The sequence below is a fragment of the Arachis hypogaea genome, chromosome 15 (assembly GCF_003086295.3).
Source record: "Arachis hypogaea cultivar Tifrunner chromosome 15, arahy.Tifrunner.gnm2.J5K5, whole genome shotgun sequence".
NCBI classification, from domain to species: Eukaryota; Viridiplantae; Streptophyta; class Magnoliopsida; order Fabales; family Fabaceae; genus Arachis; species Arachis hypogaea.
Genome location: NC_092050.1, coordinates 52,238,401 through 52,245,721, shown reverse-complemented (window position 1 = coordinate 52,245,721; position 7,321 = coordinate 52,238,401). Strand labels below are relative to the sequence as shown.

At 38.5% G+C, this 7,321-nt stretch overlaps 1 non-coding gene across 1 annotated transcript; it reads right to left on the bottom strand.

Annotated features, from left to right (window-relative positions):
- Nucleotides 1–5,174: 5,174 nt before the first annotated feature.
- Nucleotides 5,175–5,282, bottom strand: LOC112753430 (small nucleolar RNA R71). Its single transcript, XR_003177818.1, has one exon. It is a non-coding gene; the product is annotated as a small nucleolar RNA R71 (small nucleolar RNA).
- Nucleotides 5,283–7,321: the final 2,039 nt, after the last annotated feature.

Genomic DNA, 7,321 nt, shown 5'->3' with positions numbered 1-7,321 from the left:
TGCAACACCTTTTTGCCCTTACAACCGAAAGTGTAACACTTTCAATTGCATCCAGGGAGAACGACCCGAGGTTGAAAGACTCTCGGTTTATATTTGATTTGAAAATCTAAACTTTGATTGATGGTCGATTGTTGGGTTGGGACTATACTTACAACGCCAATTCTATTTTGAGATAAAAATTCCTAACCCGCTTTGGGCTCTTCATCAAGTTTTTGGCGCCGTTGTTGGGGATGCAATTGGTGTTATATCTTAGGTTCTTGTAAATATGTCCATAGTGTAAATAGCTTACTTTTTGGTTATTTGGTTGTTTTTGTTAATATTTAGGTGTTTTTTTTCTTGTTTATTAGTGTCTTTTGCTTTTATTTTCTACTTTCTCTATGAGCTATCATCCTTGTTGCTTGGAGCTTGATTGTGACTATTTTGTAGAGTATGATGAGTTCAAATTGGGATTGCATCATGGAATGGGAGAAGCGATGGAAGGAGGAGCAATCCTCCCCATACTACAACGAGCCAAACCCTCCCCAATATGAATATCAAACCCAAAGATATGAAAGATACCCACTACATGACCCTCAACCACCAAACACTCAAGTACCTTACCCTTCACCTCCATGGAATCAAAATGTCTATACAACTTGTTACCAACCATATGAACTTTCACACCCTTATACACCACTTCAATATCCTCACCCACATAATACACCTTCCAACTTTACAACCTTTCTCCCAACCTTTGAACCTTCTTTTCCATCAAATTGTGAAGTCCCCCAACTCTTGCCCCAAGAACAACAAGACCTTCAAGCATTCTTCCAAGAGCAAGAAGGGTTCCGAAAGAAGTAAGGGGAGTTCATTGCTACCATAGCCGAAGCGATGAACTGCTTGGCCTCACTACACTCAACCACTCAAGACACTCCACTTGAAGAAGGCGGAGGATCAACTAAGGAGTGTAGTAAGGAGGGGAACATGGAGTGTCAAATTAAAGCTTGAGTCACAAGTAGAGGAAGGTAGAACTAGTGAACTAGAAGAGTTAAGGGGAGAATTGAGGGAGTTTGATCAAGAAGTGGATTGCATCATCAATGATTTTTTGTCCACCTTAGTCAACCCCTGATGAGCGGATAATTTATACGCTTTTTGACATTGTTTTTAGTATGTTTTTAGTAGGATCTAGTTACTTTTAGGGATGTTTTCATTAGTTTTTATGTTAAATTCACATTTCTGGACTTTACTATGAGTTTGTGTGTTTTTCTGTGATTTCAGGTATATTCTGACTGAAATTGAGGGACTTGAGCAGAAATCAGATTCAGAGGTTGAAAAAAGACTGCTGATGCTGTTGGATTCTGACCTCCCTGCACTCAAAGTGGATTTTCTGGAGCTACAGAACTCAAAATGGCGCGCTTCCAATTGCGTTGGAAAGTAGACATCCAGGGCTTTCCAGAAATATATAATAGTCCATACTTTGGCCAAGAATTGACGACGTAAACTGGCGTTCAACGCCAGCCTTCTGCCCAAATCTGGCGTCCAGCGCCAGAAAAGGATCCAAAACCAGAGTTGAACGCCCAAACTGGCACAGAACTTGGCGTTCAACTCCACAAATGGCCTCTGCACGTGCTACACTTAAGCTCAGCCCAAACACACACCAAGTGGGCCCCGGAAGTGGATTTATGCATCAATTACTTACTCATGTAAACCCTAGTGACTAGTTTATTATAAATAGGACGTTTTACTATTGTATTAGGCATCTTTTGATCATCTTAGGATCTTAGGATCATCTTTGGACGCCTGGTTCTTAGATCAGAGGGGCTGGCCATCTCGGCCATGCCTGGACCTTCACTTATGTATTTTCAACGGTAGAGTTTCTACACTTCATAGATTAAGGTGTGGAGCTCTGCTGTTCCTCTAAGATTAATGCAAAGTACTACTGTTTTCTATTCAATTCTTCTTATTTCGCTTCTAAGATATCCATTCGCGCCCAAGAACGTGATGAAGGTGATGATTATGTGTGACGCTCATCATCCTTCTCCCTTATGAACGCGTGCCTGACAAACACTTCTGTTCTACATGAATTAAGCTAGAATGAATATCTCTTAGATCTCTTAACCAGAATCTTCGTGGCGTAAGCTAGAATGATGGCGGCATTCAAGAGAATCCGGAAGGTCTAAACCTTGTCTGTGGTATTCTGAGTAGGATTCAATGACTGAATGACTGTGACGAGCTTCAAACTCGCGAGTGCTGGGCGTTAGTGACAGACGCAAAAGGAGGGTGAATCCTATTCCAGCATGATCGAGAACCGACAGATGAATAGCCGTGCCGTGACAGGGTGCGTGAGCATATTATTCACTGAGAGGAGGGGATGTAGCCACTGACAACGGTGATGCCCTTGCATACAGCCAGCCATGGAAAGGAGTAAGACTGATTGGATGAAGATAGCAGGAAAGCAGAGGTTCAGAGGAATGAAAAGCATCTCCATTCGCTTGTCTGAAATTCCTACCAATGAATTACATAAGTATCTCTATCCCTATTTTACTATATAATATTCGAAAACACCATTATCACTTTATATCTGCCTGACTGAGATTTACAAGGTGACCATAGCTTGCTTCATACCAACAATCTCCGTGGGATTCGACCCTTACTCACGTAAGGTATTACTTGGACGACCCAGTGTACTTGCTGGTTAGTTGTATCGAAGTTGTGACAACTATGAATTAAGATCAGAGCACTAAGCTTTGGAGCTATTACCAGGATTTGTTCGAGCCTGGAGATCACAATTTCGTGCACCAAGTTTTTGGCGCCGTTGCCGGGGATTGTTTGAGTTTGGACAACTGACGGTTCATCTTGTTGCTCAGATTAGGTAATTTTCTTTTTATTTTATTTTCAAAAATTTTTCAAAAATATTTCAAAAATTTTCTCATCTGTTTTCGAAAAAAAAATTAAAAATGTTTTCAAAAATTTTATTCAAGATTTTTAAGAATGAATTCTAGTGTTTCATGAAGCATGAGAAGCCTGGCTGGCTGTAAAGCCATGTCTAAATTCTTTTGGACTGAGGCTTGCAATTTGTTATCAAAGAGCAATATACTCTCATGTTAAAGACTAAAGCTTGGCTGGCCATTGGCCATGTCTAGTGTTTTGGACTGGAGCTTTCATTGAAAGCTTGGCTGGCTAGTGAGCCATGTCTAATTCCTGGACTGAAGCTTTAGACTAGCATGGCAAGATTCCTGGAATTCATGTTAAAAATTTTGGAATCCTTATTTTCCTTTTTCAAAATAATTTTTCGAAAAATATAAAATAAAAATCCAAAAAAATTAGAAAATCATAAAAATCAAAAATATTTTCTGTTTCTTGTTTGAGTCTTGAGTCACATTATAAGTTTGGTGTCACTTGCATATGCATCTTGCATTTTTCGAAAATATCATGCATTCATAGTGTTCTTCATGATCTTCAAGTTGTTCTTGGTAAGTCTTCTTGTTTGATCTTGATGATTTTTTGTTTTGTGTCTTTTCATGTTTATCATATGCATTCTTGAATTCTTAGTGCATAAGCATTAAAGAATTCTAAGTTTGGTGTCTTGCATGTTTTCTTTGCATTAAAAGTTTTTCAAAATTGTGTCTATGATGTTCATCTTGGCATTCAAAATGTTCTTGGTGTTCATCTTGACATTCATAGCATTCTTGCATGCATCACATGTTTTGATCTAAAAATTTCATGCATTGCATAATTTTCATGTTTTTCATAAAAATTTCAAAAATCAAAAAAATATCTTTCCCTTTTTCTCTCATCAAATTCGAAAATTGAGTTGACTTTTTCAAAAATTTTTAAAAATCAAATTGTTTCTTATGAGTCAAATCAAATTTTCAATTTGAAAATCTTATCTTTTTCAAAATCTTTTTCAAAAATCAAATCTTTTTCAAAATTCTTAGTTATTTTCGAAAATTCCAAAAATATTTTTCAAAAATCTTTTTCTTATTTTTAAATCAAATTTTCGAAAATAACATAATCAATTAATGTTTTGATTCAAAAATTTGAAGTTTGTTACTTACTTGTTAAGAAAGATTCAAACTTTAAGTTCTAGAATCATATCTTGTGATTTCTTATGAATCAAGTCATTAATTGTGATTTTAAAAATCAAATCTTTTTCAAAAATAATTCTATCATATCTTTTCAAAAATATCTTTTTATCTTATCTTTTTCAAAAATATCTTTTCAAAATATCTTTCCTAACCTCCTAACTTCCTATCTTTTCAAAATTTGTTTCAACTAACTAACTAACTTTTTTGTTTGTTTCTTAACTTTTTCAAAACTACCTAACTAACTCTCTCTCTCTAATTTTCGAAAATATCTCCCCCTTTTTCAAAAATTTCTTTTTAATTAACTAATTATTTTTATTTTTATTTTTATTTCAAAAAATTTTTCGAAAAATACTAACAAATTTTCAAAAACCAATTTTCAAAAATCACTAACTCCTTTTCAAAATAATTTTCGAAAATTATACCTCCCACATCCTATTCTATTTATTCATTCATATCCTAACATCTCATCTCACATCTCTTCCATCAGTACAGTTGCATTTCTTCCTTTACATCACATTCTTTGTCTCCCCCTCTTTTCTTCCACTCACAAAGGGATCCCTATACTGTGGTATAAAGGATCTCTATTATTATTATTATTTTTCTGTGCCTTCTTCTTTGTCATATGAGCAGGAGCAAGGGTAAGAACATTCTTGTGGAAGCAGATCCAGAACCTGAAAGGACTCTGAAAAGAAAATTAAGAGAAGCTAAAATACAACAATCCAGAGATAACCTTTCAGAAATTTTCAAACAGGAAGAGGAGATGGCAGCCGAAAATAATAATAATGTAAGGAAGATGCTTGGTGACTTTACTGCACCTAATTCCAATTTACATGGAAGAAGCATCTCCATTCCTGCCATTGGAGCAAACAACTTTGAGCTGAAACCTCAATTAGTTTCTCTAATGCAGCAGAACTGCAAGTTTCATGGACTTCCATCTGAAGATCCTTTTCAGTAGATCCTGAAGTCTACAGGCTCATGCTTTTCCCTTTTGCTGTAAGAGACAGAGCTAGATTATGGTTGGATTCTCAACCCAAAGACAGCCTGAACTCTTGGGATAAGCTGGTCACGGCTTTCTTAGCTAAGTACTTTCCTCCTCAAAAGCTGAGCAAGCTTAGAGCTGATGTTCAAACCTTCAGACAGAAAGAAGGTGAATCTCTCTATGAAGCTTGGGAAAGATACAAACAGTTGACCAAAAAGTGTCCTTCTGACATGCTTTCAGAATGGACCATCCTGGATATATTCTATGATGGTTTATCTGAGCTATCAAAGATGTCACTGGACACTTCTGCAGGTGGATCCATTCACCTAAAGAAAACGCCTGCAGAAGCTCAAGAACTCATTAACATGGTTGCTAATAACCAGTTCATGTACACTTCTGAAAGGAATCCTGTGTATAATGGGACGCCTATGAAGAAGGGAGTTCTTGAAGTTGATACTCTGAATGCCATATTGGCTCAGAATAAAATATTGACTCAGCAAGTCAATATGATCTCTCAGAGTCTGCATGGAATGCAAGCTGCATCCAACAGTACTCAAGAGGCTTCTCCTGAAGAAGAAGCCTATGATCCTGAGAACCCTGCAATAGCAGAGGTGAATTACTTAGGTGAACCTTATGGAAACACCTATAACTCAACATGGAGAAATCATCCAAATTTCTCATGGAAGGATCAAAAGCCCCAACAAGGCTTTAATAATGGTGGAAGAAACAGGTTCAGCAATAGCAAGCCTTTTCCATCATCAACTCAGCAACAGACAGAGAACTCTGAACAAAATGCTTCTAATTTAGCAAATCTAGTCTCTGATCTATCTAAGGCCACTGTAAGTTTCATGAATGAAACAAGGTCTTCCATTAGAAATCTGGAAGCACAAGTGGGCCAGCTGAGTAAAAGGATCACTGAAATCCCTCCTAGTACTCTCCCAAGCAATACAGAAGAGAACCCAAAAGGAGAGTGCAAGGCCATTGACATAAGCGCCATGGCCGAACCTCTGAGGAGAGGAGAGGACGTGAATCCCAAGGAGGAGGACCTCCTGGGACATCCAGTGATCAATAAGGAGCTTCCCTCTGAGGAACCAAAGGACTCTGAGGCTCATCTAGAGACCATAGAGATTCCATTGAACCTCCTTATGCCCTTCATGAGCTCTGATGAGTATTCCTCTTCTGAAGAGAATGAGGATGTTACTGAAGAGCAAACTACCAAGTTTCTTGGTGCAATCATGAAGCTGAATGCCAAATTGTTTGGCATTGATGCTTGGGAAGTTGAACCTCCCTTGTTCATCAATGAACTAAGTGATCTAGATCAACTGACATTGCCTCAGAAGAGACAGGATCCTGGAAAGTTCATAATACCCTGTACCATAGGCACCATGATCTTTAAGGCTCTATGTGATCTTGGTTCAGGAATAAACCTCATGCCCCTCTCTGTAATAGAGAAACTGGGAATCTATGGGGTGCAAGCTGCTAAAATCTCACTAGAGATGGCAGACAGCTCAAGAAGACAGGCTTATGGACAAGTAGAGGACGTTTTAGTAAAGGTTGAGGGCCTTTACATCCCTGCTGATTTCATAGTCCTGGATACTGGAAAGGAAGAGGATGAATCCATCATCCTAGGAAGACCTTTCCTGGCCACAGCAAAAGCTGTGATTGATGTTGACAGAGGTGAAATAGTCCTTCAATGGAATGAGAACTCCCTTGTATTCAAAACTCAAGGATCTCCCTCTGCAACCATGGAGAGGAAGCTTGAAAAGCTTCTCTCAAAGCAGAGTCAACCAGAGCCCCCACAGTCAAACTCTAAGTTTGGTGTTGGGAGGCCACAACCAAACTATAAGTTTGGTGTTGAACTCCCATATCCAAACTCTAAGTTTGGTGTTGGAGAGTCTCAACAAAGCTCTGCACATCTGTGAGGCTCCATGAGAGCCCACTGTCAAGCTATTGACATTAAAGAAGCGCTTGTTGGGAGGCAACCCAATGTTTATCTAATTCTTATTTTTATTGTTTTTCATGTTTTCTTAGGTTCATGATCATGTGGAGTCACAAAATAAATAGAAAAATTGAAAACGGAATAAAAAACAGCAGAAGAAAAATCACACCCTGGAGGAGCATCTGTCTGGCGTTCAGCGCCAGAACAGAGCATGGTTCTGGCGCTGAACGCCCAAAATGGGCAGCTTCTGGGCGCTGAACGCCAGAACAGGCATGGTTCTGGCGTTCAACGCCAGAAATGGCACACAAATGGGTGTTGAACGCCCAAAATGGCCAC